We start from the raw sequence: 24532 nt of genomic DNA, 5'->3' as shown, positions 1-24532 counted from the left end.
AATCTCACAGAGGAAACCAGATTGTTGTACTTTTTAGGTTCCTCAATCCCTACCTCTCCTAGGATATCTTTTCCACTCCTAAGGCTTTGCGGTGTGGTATGCGGTTCTAGACCGCGGCCGCGCCACGTGGGACAGAAACACCACCCCTAGGGTGCGGTTTTGGGCGGTCGAGACCGCACTGCGGCCTTTGAGGACCGCGTTCGCTGATTGGCTGCCACTTTTTGACCGTTCAAAGATTCTTGTGAACGGATTTTTTTTTTTTTTAACCTTTTACTCCATCTATATATACATATGTTATTACTTTTACATTTACACAACCTTTAAACACATATAAATACAACCATTTCATCCAATTTTCTTTGAAAAATGTCATCTTCCAAACGACCTAATAAAGAAAAAACACCAGTCAGAAATACCAACACCCCAGTAGCTTCGTTTGATCAACCGATATTCTCACCTCCGTATTACCACTACGGCGGTATGTATCCGTATTTTCCACAACGACCAGGGCAACCACAACCACAAACACCACCACTACCACAACCCGACCCGGATTTTAATCCATTTGATTTTTTGTCCCAACCCGAGTTTGTGCAACAAACACAAACACAACCAGAAACGGTTGTTTCTGATTCTGAACCGGAATTCGTTACAGAAACTCATCCCACTCGAGCAGCGACTAAAAGAAAAGAGAAGGCAGAGGCTAAATGTGGGGAACCTTTGGAAGCGTTGGTGTTGGCACAATCTTGGATCGATATTTCAGAAGACGCGTCGGTTGGAAAAGACCAAAAGCATGACCGCTTTTGGATTCGCGTTTTACACAGGTTCCATAAAGGAATGAACCGTGGAGAATACCGTTCAAAACATCAAGTGTACTCCAAATGGGGGAAGATGAACAAGGAAATCATGTTGTTTAATGACTTGTGGAACAACATGAAACGTCAATGGAAAAGTGGAGAAAGCGATGAAGTCATTTTGAAGAAAGCGTTGAAAGTGTATCAAAAAGAAAATCTGAAGGCTTTCAAGTTTCTGGAAGTTTGGCATTTTTTGAAAGATAACAGGAAATGACTAAGTAGCAAAACATTTGACCAACATATCGACAGCGGGTCAAAACGCAGCAGAACATCTGAGTCCGACCACACTACAACAGATGCTCGTGTTCAGTTTGATCTGAACGAAGATGAACCTGTTCCAGTTTCACCACCTTCCCGACCATTGGGAAGAGACAAATCAAAAAGCAAAGGCAAAGGCAAAGCGTCGGATTAAGATGATTTGAAAGAAATAGGAACCGACATGAAGGATATAAAAGAGAGAATGGACAAGATTTTGAAAATTGCTTCTGAAAGAGAGCTTCGAAAACAAAGGGAGAGCGACATGCAAATACTAGCAATGGACACGTCGAATATGACCGGGGCCGAGCTTGAAGTGGTTTTGGCGATGAAAGAGGAAGTGAAAAACCGTCACATGAATCGTGGCTAATTTCTAGTTTTTTTTTTTTTTTTTCAAGTTTTTAATGGTTTCTTGTGTGTTTTTTTTAAAGTTGTTGGTTTTTTGTTTCTACTTTGTTTTTCTAAATTTTTAGGTTTTTTTTGTATTTTCTAAATTAAGTAATGTATGATATTTGTATTTTTAATTAATGAATTATTATGTTTTTAAAATTATGTTTTTTTTTATTAAAAAATAAGTTTTATTAAATTAAAATAGTTAACAAAAAAAACAAAAAAAAAAAAGAAAAAAAAAAAAACTAAAACTGTAGCACCACACTCTTGGTGTGGCAAAAAACCACACTTAAATGGTAAAATATGATGTGGCGCTTATGTGACGAGGGAGAGAGTGCGGTTTCGGTGGCACCACTCCCTCCAGCCTAATACCCATTAAAATCATCAATGTGTGAAAACGTCGCAAACTCAAATCATATTCCTATTTTACCATCCTCTAATGTAAACATATGCACGGTCCCATGATTATCAAACAAGCCCCCAAGATCAAGAATTCCATATGATTCAATCCAGAATTCCATACTTCCATATGATTGAGGAAATTTTATTTTGTTGATATATTTGTAAAAACATTTTCTTTTATTTTAACAAAAGATTAAGGTTGATATATAGTTTTATCATGCTTTTTTGTAAATGAATATAATATTTTACATGGGTATATTTTTATTTGAGAAATTAAATGTCCTGATAAATTTTTTCATATCCATTTTTATAAATCTATTTTTTATACTCAAATAAAATAATAACATGTGGAATCTATTTCTTAATAAATCTTTTTTTTTTTTATTTAACTTTTGTCCGAATTTATTAAGTAGAAAGATAAAGTGGAAACAAAATGTAAAAGAATATTTGATTTTTTTTACATAAAGTCTTTTGATACGTGCACACCACCCTATACATTCTTGTGGTGGATTATGGTAAAATGTGGTCATTGCCAAAAAAACCACATCTGGTTATATTTTTTTTCTGTATATCTCTCTACTTATATCTACATTTTAAATAATTAAAATATATAAATATTTTATTTAAATAATCAAAAAAATCAAAGGAATATAAGTGGCGAGATAAAGATAATAGATTTATTTGATTAGTAATAGTGATTAAGCCTTTTATATATATATATATATATATATATATATATATATATATATATAAATAAAGGGGTCATTGGTCTAACCTAAACCCTAAGAGCCTTGCACCAAAATCGTGCATGTTAACATACTAAAACTCCCCCACAATTTTATCGAAACGAGACAATTAAATAAAAACCTGAATAATATAGATGCAGACAGTGGTAGGCGGTGGTGGTAGAGCTTTGACGATGGAGACTAACGATGATTGTTCGTGAGAGAAGAAGAGAGAATAGATGTTCGCCAGATGCAGTTCCGTTGTAGAAGTAGAAGAGAGTTGGCAACATCCATGATGATCATAAAGGCAGTGGTTGAGGAGTCTGAAGAAAGGCAACGAGAAAAAAAAGAGATATCGAGCTACGATTTATGGAGTCAATGTCGGCGATATTAAAAACCGAAGTGTTGTAAAGAAAGTGATATATATATATATATATATATATATATATGTATGTATGTATGTATGTATGTATGTATAGAGAGAGAGAAAGAGAAAGAAAGAATGAATGAAAGAAAGAATGAAAGAAAGCAAGAGAGAGAGAGAGAGAGAGAAAGAGATGACTAGAGATCAAATGTTGCCATATGGAGAAGGTGTCAACGGAGGGAGGAAATAACAACATCAGAAGAGGCGAGCCAAGGAGAGGGGCCATCTGAGGAGGACATAGAAGGCTCGAAGAAACGGGTCATCCGAGGAGGAGGCAAAAGTAGATTATTTTGGATTAGGGTATCTAAGGTCTTAACTAAATTGGTATAATTGATTGAATAGCAGTAAAGTCCTTTTTGGGTTACCTTTATAACTAGGAAAATGATTTAGATTGATTATAGGATAGAGATAATTAATTTATTAATATATTACAAGACTGATATATTAATCAGAAAAGGAAATTATTAATTAAGAACTGGTCGAAATTAATTTAATTCATTGTGCTGGATTAATTAGAATTAATTATTGAGTCTAGGGGTTACAATTCAATTGTTCAATAGTTGACCAAGGAAGCAATCTAGAACCTCCCTACTAGGGACAGGTTTTAGAGCCTTTAGGAGGGTTCCAGAAGCTTTCTTGATCACCAAGGATACTAATAAGGAAATAAGAAATATTTTATTGATATTCTAGATTGAAATCAGGGTTTCCTATAACTAAAAGTCAGTCGAATCTTTAGTACGCCTCATTCACGAAGCTATACAATAAGAGAGGTATAAGGAAATGGCCTTTAAAATGAACGTTGAATGGTTGTCCTTTTGACCCACTACTGATTTGTATAACGGAGGGTCGTTACGCATATGGATTTGATAAGATATAATCATATAAAAAAGTAAAATATACAAGTACTATAACCTTCCAAAATCCCACTCTAGTTACTTAGAGTAAATAATGTAAAATTGTATCCAAATCCATGATAACGTACATTGGTTCTTTACATGTCATTAGTGCAGCATACGTGGTTAATTGGCACAATAATTTGGGACTTTAAAGTTGAACAATCACATAAATCAAGTTTATGGTTATTGATGGATCATGTGTGGTTAACTGACAAGTCAACGTGAGATCGTGAATGATAACGAGGTTATCACGTGGATCTGCATGGTTATTGACATCATGTTTTTGCTCTCCTAGCATCCGAGTCACAAATTGAACAACATAATTTGCGATTAAACATACCATTAAATACTTTTAATGAATACCAAAAGATCTAGGAATTTCATAATAGCTTGAAATTGGTAAAGTGATTTACCAAAACTTAAATGAATTCACAATTAGATTATAACATCCCTATTCTTAATTTTGAATTACACTATTGGATCCTAGCATTGAAAATTAATTTGGGTTAAAATATTAAGGATAAATTAACTAGCTAAAATTTTATCACTTATTATAGATGTATAGAAATGGAGATCTTCCTCTTCCCTCTCTTCTACCTCCTCTACCAACTTTAAACTTCCATCTATTAATGATCCTATCAAAGGAAAAGACCATTGATCCAAATTACATGGATTGGATGCATAATTTGAAGATGACCTTGAGATATAAGAATCTAATCGCAAAATTAACAAAGCTTTTGCTACTCCTAAGGTAGCTTATTATAATCAACACATAGATGATGTCACTAAGGTCATTTGCATAATGATTACAACCATAGCTCCTAACCTTCAAAATTCCTATGAGGACTACTGGCCATACGAGATGAATGTGGCTCTTTCTCAAATTTTCCACAAGAAAGTGAGACAAGAGCATTATGAAGTCGAGAAGGCCCTAATGTCAAGGACCTAATGCAAGTTGAAAGAAGGGTAATCAGTGTGTGCTCATGTGTAAGAGATGTAGAGGCAGATTGAAAGGCTTAATTTCGACAAGGAGCTTGCCATTGACATGGTACTCAACTCATTTCCCAGTAGTTATGATTAGTTCATTTTGACTTATCATTTTTATAGTAATGAGACCATAGTTATTGAGCTTTATAGAATATTGCAGATAGTTGAAGCAGGAGTGAAAAAGTCTCATTCCAATAATTTTGTAAGCACCCCAATCATGGCTATTCAACAAAGAAAGGGCAAGAAGAGAAAGGTCTACTCCTAATCCAAGTGGAAAGTAAAATCCCATACTAGAGAGTCAAGAGTAAAGCCTAACTTTGATGTTCCTCCTGTATGTGCCCCTAAAGAAGCCATATGCTTTCACTACGGCCAAAAGTAGCTTTAGAAGAGAAGTTGTCCAAAGTACCTGCAAGAAGTAAGATCGGCTAAGGGCAAGGTGTCTGGATCTTAATCTGGTATCTACTCTTTAGAAATCAATAATACGTACATTTAAAACTCTTAGATCCTTGACACGACATATGGTTTCCACATTTGCTCATGTAGTGTCATGCCCCGGGTTGGCGGCAGAATCGTCAGGTTGCGCTTGATAAGGATCACAAATGTTGAATCCATTTAATAGTACTATAATGAAACATAACATAATGATCAATACGTTTATTAATAGTATATTATATTACATTGTCCTATTATAATACGAACATAGCAAATACAAAGTACATCTCAATTTCCAACAAACATATGACACTGTGAACCAATCTGTTATGTGAATCGCTGATGATATTGCCACTTGTGACTCTCATTTACCTTAGAATACATGTAATTTAAACTGTCAACATAATGTTGATGATTTCATAGGTTTTTATGTCTTGAAAATATGTTTACACATCATTGTGTATAAGTTTTATAAGTATTTTCATGTTTATCAAGAAACTATTTTAAAGGAATTTCATTACATTTATTGTTTTACTTTCCTTCAAAACATTTTTCTTACTAGTTTTTGTATACTATTACTACTTCAAGGAATCCCATTCTATGTAGTTTAAATAATTAAGGTTGGCAGAACAATATTACAATGAGTTCCCATAATTGAGATTTTGACTTGATATTTACCCCATATAACATTTCATCGGGCGTCGTAGTATATTACAAAGTTATCCCTGATATAACCCGAATGCCAATGTTGTAGCTATCAACCGCAACTGGAGGTGTCGGTGCGGTATAGATCTATACATACCTTTCCAACTCACATAAGATTTAACGATTATAGGTGAAGAATTAGCTAAAGTTTAATTAGCTACTTGATGGATAGTTGTCTCATTAACATCTATTTTTATTAGCCATATAATATACTTTTTCTTTTGTCACATTTCTTATATAATTATATTGAACTAAACAATTATATTAGTTTAGTTGATTCGAATGGGTATTCAGACAGAGTATCGCCTAGATATGATGTTATTCAAGAAATTTGGCAATAATTATGGTTAGCCATAATAATATCCTATAGATTTAGGAAGAGTAACTACCATGCACAATGTTATCCTAAATATTTGTGTCGTATAACAACTAGGCATAATATTATAAATGCTATTTGGGTGAAGTGACTACCAAGCATAATATTATCCTAAATATTTGAGTGTATTAATCTTGCATAAATAATCATGATATAATATCTAATAATAGTTTTCGAAATCAATAAATTATTCATCAGCATGAATCCCCCCTCCCCCAGTTGAAAAACTTTAAAATTTTTAAAAGTGGAGTCGTCAACTCACCCAAGTAGCATGCTATTCAGAGGCTCAGGATCACTAAGGAGATCGTAAGGCTCAATGATTGAGAGAGGGAGTTTGAGAGGTGTGAGGATATGGTCTAACCCTAACCTTCTATTTATAGAAATTCTTGGGATGCACGTCGTGCATTTCTAATTATTCATGTTGTACATATGCACGTTGACACCACCTCGACATGGACATGTGTCTCACTTTTTCCGAGCCACGTCATTCTTATCTTTTCGAATCCAACATCAGTGTGTGCGTGTGATGTGTGTGACATGGGCACAAATTTATGGAGTTTTTAAATTCCATAAATCCTGCATACGAGCTCCATTTCGACATTCTATACACACACGCGGTGTTCTCGGCGAGTACTACAACTTTCCTTTAGGTTCCTTTAGCCGATTCCAAATTTCTTTTTAGACTACTACTTTGTAAGATGGGGTATTCTAAAGTGAATTTATAAAAATCTTAACTCCCTCATACAGACTCTGTTTTTGGTTTTCATTGAGCCAAATTTTTTATCTCAAGGAGTATTACGATTCTTCTTTTTTCACATGGTAAATTTTTATATCTTATATAAAATTTATGTTTAATTCGTATGAAGTCCGATTTTAACAAATTTTATATTTTTGGAATCACACTAACTCGTACATTTTGAGAGTATTAATCTTGCATAAATAATGATGATATAATATCTAATAATAGTTTTTGAAATCAATAAATTATTCATCAGCATGAATCCCCCCTCCCCCAGTTGAAAAACTTTAAAATTTTTAAAAGTGGAGTCGTCAACTCACCCAAGTAGCATGCTATTCAGAGGCTCGGGATCACTAAGGAGATCGTGAGGCTCAATGATTGAGAGAGGGAGTTTGAGAGGTGTGAGGATATGGTCTAACCCTAACCTGCTATTTATAGAAATTCTTGGGATGCACGTCGTGCATTTCTAATTATTCATGTTGTACATGTGCACGTTGACACCACCTGGACATGGACATGTGTCTTACTTTTTCCAAGCCACGTCATTCTTATCTTTTCGAATCCAACATCAGTGTGTGCGTGTGATGTGTGTGACATGGGCACAAATTTATGGAGTTTTTAAATTCCATAAATCCTGCATACGAGCTCCGTTTCGACATTCTATATACACACGCGGTGTTCTCGGCGAGTACTACAACTTTCCTTTAGGTTCCTTTAGCCGATTCCAAATTTCTTTTTAGACTACTACTTTGTAAGATGGGGTATTCTAAAGTGAATTTATAAAAATCTTAACTCCCTCATACAGACTCTGTTTTTGGTGTTCATTGAGCCAAAAATTTTATCTCAAGGAGTATTACGATTCTTCTTTTTTCACATGGTAAATTTTTATATCTTATATAAAATTTATGTTTAATTCGTATGAAGTCCGATTTTAACAAATTTTATATTTTTGGAATCACACTAACTCGTACATTTTGAGTGTATTAATCTTGCATAAATAATCATGATATAATATCTAATAATAGTTTTCGAAATCAATAAATTATTCATCAGCATGAATCCCCCCCCCCCAGTTGAAAAACTTTAAATTTTTTAAAAGTGGAGTCGTCAACTCACCCAAATAGCATGCTATTCAGAGGCTCAGGATCACTAAGGAGATCGTGAGTCTCAATGATTGAGAGAGGGAGTTTGAGAGGTGTGAGGATATGGTCTAACCCTAACCTGCTATTTATAGAAATTCTTGGGATGCACGTCGTGCATTTCTAATTATTCATGTTGTACATGTGCACGTTGACACCACCTCGACATGGACATGTGTCTCACTTTTTCCGAGCCACGTCATTCTTATCTTTTCGAATCCAACATCAGTGTGTGCGTGTGATGTGTGTGACATGGGCACAAATTTATGGAGTTTTTAAATTCCATAAATCCTGCATACGAGCTCCGTTTCGACATTCTATATACACACGCGGTGTTCTCGGCGAGTACTACAACTTTCCTTTAGGTTCCTTTAGCCGATTCCAAATTTCGTTTTAGACTACTACTTTGTAAGATGGGGTATTCTAAAGTGAATTTATAAAAATCTTAACTCCCTCATACAGACTCTGTTTTTGGTGTTTATTGAGCCAAAATTTTTATCTCAAGGAGTATTAAGATTCTTCTTTTTTCACATGGTAAATTTTTATATCTTATATAAAATTTATGTTTAATTCGTATGAAGTCCGATTTTAACAAATTTTATATTTTTGTAATCACACTAACTCGTACATTTTGAATACGCCATACATATATATATATATATATATATATATATATATATATATATATATATATATATATATATATATATATATATATATTGTAACGCCAGTAGATCCGGACTAGTCATTTTACAGATAATAGGGATCGAAAATGACTTTTTTGAAAAAGATTATTAGAATAAATAATCCTAACCAAGTTGTAGAATACGTCTCAAGGGTTTCGTACATATAAAGAACGCCTAAATCTGAGTTATAACAAAGAAGTTATGGTCCGTCGAAGTTTTGCAATAGAACCGACACGGCACCAGGAAGCGTTAAAAGTGAATTTATGATAGAAGACTTTTTAGCCTTAATAATCGAAATCAAATTCGTAGAGTATGTTAAACTGAGAAAATCCATAAAAAAGAATGCCCAAATCTGACTTCATATAAGGAAGTTATGATTTTTCAAAGTTTCGGCTTAGAAGTGTACAGTCTGAAACTCGAATTTTAGTTCGAGCGGTTTTTGGCTTACGCGACCTAAATGAGAGTTGAAGATCTCATTAATAGGAACGCAACGGTAAAAAGACAGACGCAAACAAAGTCCGTATGAAGGAGTTATGAATTCTTCGCAATCATTTAGCAGTTTAATCTCCTCCTACTGGTAAATTTAAGATTAGTCGAGAATTAGCCGGCGGAGTCTTAATGAAAGTTGTAGATCTTGTTTTTACTTACTCGTGGAAAAAAAGAATATCGAAAATGGAGCTCGTATGTGAAAGTTACGGGGTTTAGAAGTTTGCAGGGTGCTGCTGCAAAAGGGGTGACGTGGCACAATGTAGGCCACACACGTTTCGCCATCAGAATGCTGACACCTGACCTGGAACTCGATGAGTTGGAGGCTAACTCGATGAGTTTTTGGGATTTCCAGCCTAGAAATAAAGGTGTCGGGTTCCCTCATTCTTCACACCTTCCCAACTTTACTTTCTCTCTCTAGTTTCTCTCTATAAAGCCCCAAATCCCCCCCCCCCCCTAAATTGTAGGTAAACCCCCTAGCACCCGAAGGAAGCCCCAAGAAAAGAGCCTTTCGGCTCGGGAACGCTGCTCCAGTAAAGCCTGGCTTTACGAAAAACTCGTTGTAAGTGAGCTACGCTTACCCTATCGTTAGTATATCTTATGTTTTAATATAGTAATGTTATTAAGAACTTATAATAAGTACTTGAGCTATTATTATGGGTTATATAAGTATTGTTTAACGATTATACGATAGTAATAATAGCTAGACTATTAATTAGTCTTGGTGAATATTAGACTAAACTCTAGTGGTAATGATACTAGATTTTATCCGAGGAAAATTGTGTTGAGAGTAACGAAGTGTTGTTCGAATGTCGAATCACCACCTTCTCAGGTGAGTGCATGGTCCCTTTCATCTTACACATAGATATGAAGTATTTTATATAAACTACGTGCTATGTGTGCATTTTGTCTGTATACTTGCTATCTATGCTGGATGAACTATTTTATACAAGTTTTAAATGATTTAAACTGTATATGTATTTTATATCCACAAATATGTTGTGTAACATGGGTAGATGAATGATGAGAGATAAAAGATGATATGAGTGATCATTGGCAGCTATGGACTTAGTGCCTATTGAATAAACGCTGGTAGCTATGGACTTAGTAGTTGATAGATAAACGTTGGTAGCTATGGACCTAGTACCCGATGAATGAACTTTAGCGGCTATGGAATTAGTGCTTTACGAACGAGCATTGGAAGCTATGGACTTAGTGCCAGTCCTATAACCCTGGAAGCAAAGGACTTCAGAATGAACGAATGCAGGATAGATGGCTCTTAGGGTAGACTCTTAAGAGTAAGGAAGATAATGAGGATGGGTAATTGGGGTGATTGTTTGATTGTTTAAACATAATAATTATATTATTGTGGGTTGAAAACCCTATGTACTTACCAGCTTTCCCAACCTGACCCACTCAGTTTATTCATATCATAGGTGTTGATATGAAGTCACATTACACTGAGAGATTATGGAGATATAAATCACTAGTGATAATGAATGTAAGTTCTGTTTATGCTTACGTTTCTGTATTCACGATGACATCCAAAATGTTTTAAAATAAATAAAAATACTTTTTTTTGAAAATGCTTTGATAACGTATTTATCATGTTTTACTGGGAACAAATTCTACAACGTTTTTAATAAAAGAGATACTCTGATTTTTATAAAGCAGAAACAAAATCAGTCTTTTCTGGCCGTGAAAATAGGGATGTCACACACACACACACACACACACACACACTTTGTGCACTCGATTTCTAGTCTTTTGGTCTAAGTATCCATATTTTTACGAATATTTAAGGACATAATCGCATATATTATTGATATTAAATAAATTTTACTTCCTTATTCTATTACATTTATTTGTTTCTACTATTTCTAACTGTGGTTGGTTACATTTTTCCTTCAGTTAGTGCATACAACGCATCTAGGGACTAAGGAAAAGTGAAGAAGTCAGGAATAGGAACTTGAGCCTAATCATGGTGAATAAGTGAAATTCAGTTGTTACCAAGATTATTAATTATGATCTAATCTTTGATAATAGTGTTAGGGTTGATTTAGATAATTCTTGTTATTCGTCATAAATGAATTGAAAAACAATTTCATTTCATGCTTTATGTAGACAAGGTTATCGTTATAGTTTTTGATGATGACAAGGGTACAGTTTCAGTTTTTAAAAATGGTGCAATTGTTTACGAAGCTTATCCTTCTACTAGTGTATATGAAACTCTTGTGAGTTTATGTTTGTGTGTGTGTTCATGAATTTCTAAATTGTGTTTATAATATTGATCTTCCAATTGTTGTGATAGAGAATCTTTAGGGCATTACAGTGTTTGGCATACAAACAAGAAACTCATTGCCCAATTCCAAAAAGGTGGAGTCTTGGAATCGTTTGACCTAAAATTATTTGATCAATGTGAGTCTTGTATATTAGGCACGATGACCAAGTCATCTTTCACTGGCTCTTATGAAAGATGTGAAGGATTCTTCGTCATGATGCATACAAATGTATGTGGGCCTTTCAGATCCACCATAAGAGATGGAAATCGATACTATGTGACATTTACTAATGATTATAATTGATATGGGATATCTATTTAATGATGAATAAATCGAAAACCTTTGAAAAGTTCAAAGATTTTAAGCACATAGTAGAGAATCACTTGGTTAGGAAGATAATTATGCTCCGATTTGATAGGGGTGGAGAATATTTTAGTATGTAGTTCAATTACGATCTTAAGGAATGTCGGATTGTTTCATAACTGTTGCCTTCTAGAACACCACAACTCAACGGTGTGGTTGAAAGTTGAAATCAGACCTTGGTTGACATGGTTCGTTCCATGATGAGCGTGTTTTGCTTCCTATATCATTTGGGAGGTATGCCTTACAGACAAACAACCATATCCTTAATCTTGTTCATGTTGGAAAGAGTATCCAAGGTCATTAACTATTGGTAATATTTCCAATAATAACAAGGTCCTTTTGGGTTGCCCTCAAGATCCAAATTGAGTAGAATAAATAAAGGAGAAATTTGTTTATTAATTATTATGGTTAATAATTAATTAGAAACTAATTGTAAAATATTTTAGGAATTAATTAATATTTTAATTAATTAAAGGATTGAATATTCATTAATCGATAGTTGGTTAATCAGGAATGTTTCAGGACCCTAAACGAATTAGGGTTAGACGAAAATCACTCCATCCTAAATGGGAAAAGTAGTGTGGTTAGGTTCCTATCCCACATGGGAAGGAGTACAATACCTTGTAAGTGGTCTAAGGATATAAATAGTGCCATACATATTTCATTCTTCTTTGCACCTTGGCTTGAGGTTTCGCCAACCCTTCTTCCTCCCCCTCTTAGGGATGATTTCTAACCCTCTTTAGGTTTGTGAAATTGACCCTACTCCTAGTCATTTTATTCCACTCTTTGGTGCCATTAGGTGTGATGCCGTTAAAGGGATTCTTGTTTGGGTCCTCTCATCCAAGCAACTTTGTGGTGGACAAAATCAAGATGTTAAGCATGAAGATAAAGGGGATACATAAGAGGTATGTTTTCTTCTTTGTATTTTGTTTTTTAGGGTAGATGTAATTAGCAGAAAACCATAGATCCATAGGTTGCATGTACATTTAGGTATATCATAGTTTCGATTTTTCCACTACCTAGTTTAGAATATATTTGATGCATAGAAAACCTAAAAGTGATATCAAAGCCATTGGTTCATGATTACATTCACCCTAGATCCATATTTTCTGTAAATCCTAGTTTGAGATTAAATGGAAGAAGATAGATTGAAAATTTCGTATTTGAAAAAACCCTTTCTCGCTGCTCACAATGTGGGGACTTTATGATCACGACGTGAGCAACCCGAATTAAGGTTTTCCCATTTTTTTTTAAACTTGAAGATTTATGATATGTATAATTACCCAATTTAAAATGTTTTGAACCTGGAAAAAAATAAATATTATTTAATAATGATTTGAATTTGAATATTATTTAAAAAGTGAATTTAAATATTTAATATTATTTATAATAAAGATTTATAAATGTGAATATTAACCCATCATGACTTATTAAGTGTTACATTGTGCCCTCACAATAAATAAAAATTAATAATAGACAACTAAATTTAAAGTATTTTAAACTTACCGCTTATATTTATATATATTAGAACTATATATACTATATGTATAAGAAAGTCATAACTTGTGTCCACACATGTTTAGATATTAACATTATCAGTATTACCATAACTAGGCTCACCCATTCTGATATAGGGGTTTAAGGAGCTCTTTATGATTCCTGATGAGGTTGGTTTTTTACATGCTTCACACTTACCACCCTCACCGCCCTATTGCATTCTGAGAATGGAATTATGGAAAGGGTTTAATAGTGATAACCATCAATCTAAAAGAATTCTAAATATAAGTATAAAACAATATATCGTTTTATTAATAGAATGTTAAGCTCATATTATCGTAGAAAATTTCACATTGTGTATATATTATGTTGCTGGATCTCGTGTGGTTAACCGCATATCAATCTAGAGTATAGTTGAGAATGATATGGAACTCGCGAATCTCATACGCAACTTGATCCGGGGACCATGCGATTTTTCATGGTTAATTCACAATCTATTTATTGTGAATCTTATGTTATCCATAAAAGTTGTGCATTCTCTTTATAACTTGATGATGAAGCGCGTGTGGTTAACAAACATGTCAATTTGAGAGTATAGGTAGAGAATGATGTCAAACTCACAAATTTCAAGCGTAACATGAGTTGGGGACCATGCGATTTTGTATGCACGATTCACCATCTGTTAAGTGATATGAGACGACCCTGTCATTGAATCTGAGATGAACATAATACGAGGTTAACATGTCAATTATAGTCAGTAAATCTAAACTATCTAGGAATCTCGTGGTGATCGGAATTGGCAAAGGGTTTACCTACCTAAATAACTTCATGGTGTGTTTACGACATCCCTTTACACCATATAGAGACAAGTATGGATACAAGCCTTCTTAAATAACGTTATTTAGGGTAACCATTTTATAAGGATAAGTAAAACAAACTATAATGGAAGTTGATATGGAATTATGTCTATAAATCCACTAAAATCTATTTTTATAAAATCTTTGAAATGATTAATTATGAGGATAATAAATCTTGTCAAGTTCATGGTTTGGGAATAGTTCTCAAAAACGAAAGGAGAGATCTTGCCTTTGATAAATCTCTTCCTAGGTTACTTCAAACATTGCATTCTAAACTGTTAGGAAGAGCAGTTATCAAGTGTACATTGTAAACTAACATATTGAAGTAAAACGGAATTTCTTTGAGTTAGGAGTTGACTAGGATTAGTGGACTAGCTGACATGTCCATATAATCAGTTCATTCTTATTTTGATATGAACAGCTTGGAATGTCTATTAAGGAGTTTTATAGCATGTTGAGGTTTCCTTTTTGAAATAACATGGCCATCATAGAAACTCAAACTTTAAAACACTCCCATATTTTTGCTATCATGAATAAAAGTGTCAAAAAGAAGAAAGTCAATTGCCTATTGGTTAAAAGGAAATTAGTGTTGGTATACCTAATCTAGACCCAAATGTCAAGGAAAAAGGAAGGTTTATTATGAGACATGTTCAAATAACTATTCGTTTCCATAACAAGAAAGGACTTAGAGAGCATACATGCCGAAAATATATATTTCAGGTTGAAGGACTGAAGCATAAAGAAGATAAATTTGATCATTGATCGTGAGTGCTTGTTACTTTCCATAGGATCAAAAGATAACTAGTTCTCCCACCTTTGGTATTCAATCTAATATATGGATTCATAATGCCATGGGAACATTAATTCATAGGATCAAAAAGACAAATCTTTTCGAATGTTTATTCTATGGTCTTATAATTGAAATTGTTTATACTATGTTCCATGAGATAATTTTGACTTATTTAAATGTATAGCATTCTAACATGTTAAAAGTTAATTCACATATTTAAATAATGTGTATTATTGCAGTGTAAATATCTATTGAAATTAGTTTACCTAATGGATCATTCAGATGGACTACAATAGGTACTGATTCAAATATATCCAATAGGTTTGAGTGAAATGTATTTGTGGAATCATAAACTTTATTAAATAAATGGAAACACATTACCAAGTATGCAGTTGGATTCGATTTTGTATATCATTTGACCTTGAGTCTTATGATAAGTATAAATATTATTTCAAGATAGATGATGAATACATCATTGGGTGATGTGAATATTTGTTGGAATTAGTTTGCACTAATGGACCGTTCGGATGAACCAAAATACATAGTATGAACAGCTTCATATGAACATAAGTCTGGAGCCTTTCAGGTGTTCAGAGATTTCATAAAGTGAAGTTAAGAATCAAGTGTGAAATAAGATGAGACACTCATAGTGAGCATCTCATTCCAAAACTATATCGATCATATAAGACATTATGAAAGAGTCTCACGAGCTGTCTCCATCCAAAACACTTCCACAAGGAATGTTAGTTAGATTCATAAACAAATAATTCATTGACTTTGTACTAGATAAGTCGCACTATACTTATTAACAACTCATTTATTGTATAATGAATAGTGTTATGAAAGGTCCTTTGGTCTTGCAGCAAGCAAGTCGGTTCATGAAACATTCTATGATATGTGAAGTAGGATTCAGTCCTTACTGGCACATAGGGAAGCCTATGATTATGAGGCTTACGCTCATCATGAAGTGCTCGATAATCTAGAACTTAGAATAGAGATGTGTTAACTCGTTGGATAATCCATCAAGCATTTTGGATAATTGTTTAACAATCCTTTTGATAACAAAGTGTATGTTGCTCCAAGGGAAGTCTTCCAAGAGAAGGAGTTGATATCCAAAAGGGCTAGTGGGAGTTATACTGATCTTGATATGATTCAAGAGTCAACCAACAAAGAACATGAATTTAAACCTAGCATTCAATTTGGGATTGAAATGACTATTGAGAAAGTTAACATACATCCATATCTTCCTTATACTTATGATAGAGGACGTCATACACTTAGTTATATAAGAGTTTATATTATTGAGGTAAATGAGTCATTGGTTGTAACACCTATTCTAGGTATTGATTAATTTATATGTTTTTTTGGGTTTTGTGCATGGACTCGACGAGTTGGGATGCTCCAACTCGTCGAGTAGAGACTGATATGAGGACGCTAGATTCAGGACCTACTTGACGAGTAGGAAGGCTCGAACTTGACGAGTAGGAGCTGTATAGAGAAACCCTAACTTTTAGGGTTTGCACCCTATTTAAAGAACATAACACACCTCTTGTGGCACCCCTTACCACCTTATAAGATAGGGAAAACTCTAGTTCGTCCTTACACCTCCTTGAGTGAGAAGAAGAGCTTCTGTGAGTAGTTTTGGGGTATTTGTGAAAAAATTTAGATCTTGGAGAACAAGGAGCAAGGATAGGAGCCAAAGAATCGACATCTACTCTGTATTAGCCATCATCTTGAGGTATAAAGTTGTCACCTTCATCTTTAGGTGATAAGATTCCTTCTATCTTGACCTATCACAAGGATATGGTTTCAGATCTGGACCTTTCTAGGTCCCCAATGACATGAAGTTGCTCACTTTATATAGTCTAGCCCTTTTCCATGCACAAAAACATTGTAAGAAGCCTAGTTTAGATGTTAGGGCTTTGCATGCATGTAAAGTTTCAAACTTTACATGTTATCTACAATATAGGAGGTTAAATCTGAAGTTTGGGACCTTAGATCCCATAAGAAAGGGCTAAACTTGGAAAGTATTGAAGGGACTTGTAGATTCCCTTAGTTGACTCGACAAGTGTGGTATGTTCTGGGGAACTCATTAAGCATTAGCTTACAATTTGTGGATTTGTTTCAGGGACATCTGAGCCCAAGGGCAAGGGAAAGGCTTGATAGTACGACGTGCACTCTCTCAGGTGTTTTCTATGGGACACTCTCATGATTTGAAATAAACTTGTACTTAATATGAATTTTGAAAACAATTATATTCGGGATTCATGGTTTATGGATAGTATTTTGGTTAATAAAAAATGAAAATTTTCTTTTGAAAATTGGGTCGTTACAGTGGTAAGGAGCAATCGGAGTACGCCATCTATCAGAAGCTATGGTAGTCCCTAAAACATACAACATGGAATGAGGACATGGAGAGCGAGATTCAGTCCATGTATGTGAAAACTTGGTAGATCATGAACATGCCCTTAACCATTAAGCATAGGTGGATCTTCAAGAAGAGACAAGCATGGAAAAGAATAGACACATTATCAAACCAAGATAGGTTGTGAAGTATGTGTAAGTTCAATAAGTTCATTTATGGACCGAAATAAGCATTTCACAATTGGAATCTTTATTTCAATGAGAAAGTTCAAAGGGTCTGGATTTTGAAAAATGAATATGAGCCACACACACACACACACACATATATATATATATATATATATATATATATATATATATATATATATGTCAACATAATTTGGAGTAATTAGACTCTTTGTTTCAATGAGAAAGTTCAAGGAGTTTGAATTTCAAGAAACATAGATAAACCATATATATGTCAATGCTAGTGGGAGCATTATAGTCACACTTGTATTATACCTAGATATTGTACGATTAATAGGAAATTGTGTTCTAACTTAGCAAGTGTAAAAACTTGGCTTGGTTGGAGAATTATTTCACTTTGATATACTTGGAAGATACAAAACACATACATAATAAGGATCTATGGAGATAGATCAAAATGATTCATTCGATTAAGCAAAAGTACATGGAATCTTGAGGAAACTCGAAATGTAGGACTCAAAAAGGAGTTCATGCTTATTAAAATGTGGCATAACATTAAGAAATGCTAATGTCCTAGTTTTGTTAATGAACTATAGGTTATAAGTCGTGTCCGACATGCTTCTTCTATGGGATCAATGATATATGTCATGACATGTACTATACCTAATGACTCCTATGCCTTGAGCATGACAAGTTGGATTATATCAATTGTGTGAGAATCAATGAATCAAGATCAAGAACATTATTTACTGTCCTAGGAGGAAAGAAGAAATGATCTTAATATTATAGAAGAGATCATTGTAGGAGCTACATTTATGCTAAGTTCCATACTAATAAAGGCGATTATGTTCGCAGTCAGAATTCGTGCTTTTACTGAGTGGTGAGATATTATCTTGGAAGAGCACTAGATAATACAACATACTGTATTTAACAACAAACTTAGAGTATATTTATAATTGTTAAATTGAAAAGAAGACAATGTGCTAAAAGAGATTCATTAGTCACATCTTTGTTGAAATTCAATCATTGATGGTCCTTATGAACTTTCTTGTGACTTTAAGGGTGAACTTACCTCAAGTATGGATCCCAAGTCACAAAAGCTCACAAGATACATACTCATTAAGTACCAACACATTTGATAGAGGGTCAATTGTAAAAAACATCATACTCAATAAGTCATATTTATAGATAATCTTTTTGATCCATTCCATAAGCAAATGCCATAGACTATGTATGAAAATCTGACAAAGTATAAAGGCATTAGATTTGCAAATGAATTGGCTTAGACAATCTTCATCTAGTTTGTTTTAAACCTATGAAGTTAAATCATTATATATGTTAATTCATTTTGGTGATTATTAGGTGGAGATCTTAATATATGATGGAGTTCAATCATTTCAATTATCGTATCAATGTGCTCTCTTTTTTCATGTTTAGAACACACTTCCCGAGTATTAATTTACTCAAACGTCCACGATCGATCATACTCTTGGAAGTAAGTAGTGATTCAAGACTGTCATGAGTATTACTGGATTGCCCATAATGATTGGACATAGCATAGAGATTGTGCTAACAGTCATTAGTACTTAATACAGATTTAAGTATTGGACCAAACCATGTCACGAGTAATTCTAAGATGATAATATCTTTTGTTCTTTAAAACATAGATACATGTGGGGTTTTTCTCTATGATTTTGTTATGCAGTGGCAAACTCCAACGCTATCCGTAACTGCTAGTCATAAAGGGTATGCCAATGTATGACATGATGAAATAGAAAACATCTATGTAGTCGATGTTTAGTTTTTCCTTCTGCCTTAATAGAAGAAATGATATCTATAGACCCCTCGATGATTTGGTGCTGACATCTAAAGTGCTTGGCCGAGCATTGACTGGAATTGATGTGTTCAATTTAGTAGTCGGATGCAGTTGTCACAAATCTGTATCTAGAAAAGATAATCTTGAATTCTGAGATTGACCATTATCGATGTCTCGAGTTCATATAGATATCGTAGAACTAAGGAATAGTTGATCACTTATCTAAGGGTTGAATCTTGAATAGATCAAGACTTTGGTAGTTGCATTGGATGGCTAACTCTCTGTTCATTCTTGGAGAAGTATTAGTTCTTATATAGTTGATGACTTATCCAAGTGGGAGATTTTTGTAAAGATTATCCAAGGTCATCAACCATTGGTAATATTTCTAATAATAACATGGTCCTTTTGGGTTACCCACAAGACCCAAATTGAGTAGAATAAATAAATGAGAAATTGGTTTATTAATTATTATGGTTAATAATTAGTTAGAAACTAATTGGAAACATTTTTGGAATTAATTTACATCTTAATTAATTAAAGGGTTGAATATTCTTTAATTGATAGTTGGTTAATCAGGAATGTTCCAAAACCCTTTTGGAAATAGGGTTGGACGAAAATCACTCCATCCCATATGGGAAAACAAATGAATTTCATGGTTAAGCTCCTATCCCACATGGGAATGAGTATAAAACCTAGGAAGGGATCCAAATCTATTAATAGGGCCTTACAGATTTCATTCTCACTTTCACCTTGGCTTGAAGTTTCGCCAACCACTCTTCGTCCCCCTTATAGGGACGATTTCTAATCCTCTTTGGGTTTTTGAAATTAACCCTTATCATAGTTATTTTTATTCCACCCTTTGGTGTCGTCGAGTATGATACCATAAGAGGGACTCTTTTGTGGGTCCTCTCATCCATTCAACTTTCTGGAGGACAAGATCAATATCTCAATCATGGAGATCAATGGGCTTGAAGTGAGTGGATATAGTGATGCTATTTTTCAAACATATCAAGATAATAGTTATTCGCAATCTGGATGGGTGTTTCTGTTGAATGGTGGAACAGTTACTTGGAAAAGTTCTAAGCAACAGACAGTGACTAATTCTGCTTGTGAATTAGAGTACATTGCACCAAACAAGGTAAGAAAGGAAACTGCATGGTTAACAAACTTTTTTGTGGATCTTGGAGTTGTTCCTTCAATCCAAGAACCAATATACATCTTCTTTGACAAAGAAGGTGTGGTTTCTTTAACCAAAGAACCAAAGGATCATGGTGGATCAAGGGACATCGATAAAAAATACCATTACATTCGACATCGAGTAGAAGCAAAAATCATGGTGAATCGAGTATCATCAGAGGATAAATATGTTGATCCTCTCACAAAGATGTTAAGGAAGATGAAGCACTTAGAGCATGCCAAGATCATTAGGCTAAGAGATGATGTTAGACTTTAGTAGTTATTTGATAAGTTTGATACAATGTAACATTTACTTATGTAGTTGGATGACGATTAATTAGTGGAGATTTATTTATGTTCAAGTAGTTTAATACCATTTGTCAACTAGTTTATTCTTGTGTTTCACTTTTCATGTTTTACTTCCTGAGTATTAAGTTACTCGAATTACCATAGTCGGTCATACTTTTGGGAAGTTGGTACTGATTCAAGATTGTTATGAAGCTTTTGTAGATTGTTCATAGGGATTAAACATTGCATACAGATTGCTGCAATATTCATGAGTACATTGAAAATGAGGATTATGAGTATTGGTTAAACCCACACTTAGAGATTACTTCGTGGATTTTATCACAAGTAATTCTAAGAGAATAATATCTTATATTCTTAAAATGGAGATATATAAGTCATAGTTTATGAATCTGTTGTATATTGGTTTGCATTAACGCGCATGTAACTAGATGTCATAAAGTGAATAGTATCTTATATTGGTTAAACCCACGTTCACTTATTTGAACTTCAAATTATGAATGTCATTTCGCTTAGGTTTGAAATTGCTTGGCTTGGGTTTGCATTTGGGTTTGCCTTTCTTCAAACTCCCAAACCTAAAAAATGTTAAAACAAACATAAATAATTTTAGTTTATTTGAATGGTATCAAACAACATTAAAATAAATGCTAGCGGATAGCTAGAAGAAGAAAAAAAACAAAAGTCTTCAAACAAGCCTAAATAAAGAAAGAACCAAGAACCTAAACAAACAAAGTTAAGAATAAGACAAATGCAACATGCAAGGTAGGAGAAACATAAATAACACCCAAAGAAACAACTAAGTTAACACCAAAAGTAAGATAAGCTAAAAAAATCAACAACACTAAAAAGCAACAATAAAATGACAGAAATCAATAAAAAGATATCAACAACAACACCATCATCACTATAACAACATATTCAATTCTTTTATATATAATTGAAACATACTTAATTTTCTTTAATCCACAATAATAACTTACTTTATTTATTATGTATCATAACATACTCATTCTTGCGATTGCTCGTAGTCAGCAGATGGAGTGAGGCTCCCTCGTGAAAATGAAAACCCTTTAACAAGGAATCAAGATCGGAATTGCCTATCACATTTATACGACTACCTCAGACTCTTCCCTCTTGTGCAAGCATCCTCCCCCAGATCCTAAGTCATATTTTCCCCCAGTACCTTTCAATCATTCCCCTTTCATATGCCACCTATAATTTATCAAAACAACAAGATTAAAATATTGAAACTTATGATGATAATTCTCTAAAATTGATAAAGATTTCATAGTAGTGCTTCTTTCGCTTTAGATGTACAAAATTTCAACTCTTGAACGTTATTGTACTCTCCATCCCAAAACTTCTTTTTGTCCTCCTTAGTAAGGTGGGTATCACAAAAGATTTGTGAATATGTTTCAGGATGCCTCAATTTCTTTTCCTATATAAATCCCAATGTATAATTTATGTAATTTGTGTAAAACTTAATTATTTACTAAAATTTATAAATAAGATTAGTTTAGTTACCAAGTTGATTTGATGTTCTTCATAACCAATTAAGCCGCCAGTATGCCTAGATACCTTATTGGTGTCATCAACGCTCTTATGGTTGGCTTTCCTGATACCATAATTGTTTAACCATTGAGGAGTGTTCCAATACTACGAAAAATAAAAATATATGTAAGGTAATATTGAAACTTAATAAATTTAAAAACCAAAAAAAAACAATAATGTATTATATCGCTTACTTTACACAACACTTTCCATATGTGATCATTAATACTAACGGGCCGATAATTATGGATTCTTAGGAATTCATGATCGGAAACATTCTAAGCACCTGCTTCCATAGCTCTTCTTGTAGCAACTTCCCTATAGTGCTTCATTACATCGGGCCAATGATCAACCAACACTTTCTCAAATGCACCTTTGATTCTATCGTTGCTTGTTGAATCCACTGATAATATGTCTATAAACAAATTAAAATTAAGAATAGAAACTTCAAACAAATTAGGATAATATATACAAATATATATTACTCTAAAAAAAATCAAACATAGTGCAAAGTACATCCTTATGAAGGCTCTTATATGTTGGTCACGATTCATCAAAAAATGAATAAAAAATACGTCTGAATCGTCGATGGATTTCACCTTTTCCAAAACTACAAAACGGAAACAACCAAATAAGTATAGATATAACATGAATAAACAACATAAATGTAAGTGTGAAAAAAGACAAACTTTTTCCCATTAGTTTTTGTAAATGGCCTATCATCAGGGAGGGGAGGTGTATCATTGACAACAATCAGCTCATTACTATCATGGAACGGGTCGTTATGGTCTTGAACTATCCCACCCTTATCCACTAGCTCATCAATTTACACCTACCATATTAGCCATCGGATCAGAAAAGCCAACATTACTATTACTTCCAGCATAACCATTGCCCAAATGTTTGGCATCATCGGGACTCAATGGTGTCATACATGTAAGACTATGTCCCTATGGGACACTAGCATGACTGTCGTGAACATGGCCAGAAGGACTGGAGTTATGTGGTACTCTACTGGGATATTCATGACCACGACTACGAATAAAGTGGATGAACCACCCCGATGAGGGTATCCATGAGAACATGATGACATAATGTATATACCCTGCGTTTAGTAGAACAAGAATAATTAGATAGATAACATAAGATTCAAATAACATATGACAACAAGTAATTTAAAATGGACATACGAATATATAAATCACTAATAAGATAAAGTTCACTTTTAGTAAACAATGTTTTTAACAATCAAGTTCGTGTTCACCTGAAGAGTGGTAAGAAAGAACCATTTCATCTTCATCATCGCCTGCATCATTTTTGTCTTTAAATTCTACATCTTCAAATTGTTCCTCATCACTGGTTACTTTTTTCGATAACCCAAACCGTTCTTCAATTTGGAATAACCCATTTTCAAATCCTTCCTCATATCTAGTTACTTTCAATTCTGCATCTTCAAAATGTTCAAACTATTCCTTGTCACTAGTTACTTCTTACGCTTTTCCTAGGGATTTCCAACAAATAGAAATTTTAATTTTTTTTCAATTTTCAAGGTTTAAGCATTGTCGTTTTCTGTCCATATTTTGTACAATTCCGTTATACATTAATTACACTGATTTCACCAACTTATACGTTGTATACACATATATACATGTGTGTGCACTAATGAAACTCAATACACAAAATATGTTTCTCTCATTATAATAAGTGTATATGTATATGTGTATGTGTTAGTATGTAACAATGTTTCAAAAAATATGGAAGGAAAAAGTCAATGTTTAAACCTCAAAAAACAAAAAAAAAAAAAAATACAAAATTCCCTAGGAAATCCCTCGGAAACATTTCTTGCCA

The sequence above is a fragment of the Lactuca saligna genome, chromosome 4 (assembly GCF_052625555.1).
Source record: "Lactuca saligna cultivar CGN05327 chromosome 4, ASM5262555v1, whole genome shotgun sequence".
Taxonomy (NCBI): domain Eukaryota; kingdom Viridiplantae; phylum Streptophyta; class Magnoliopsida; order Asterales; family Asteraceae; genus Lactuca; species Lactuca saligna.
Note: the sequence above shows the minus strand (reverse complement) of the source record.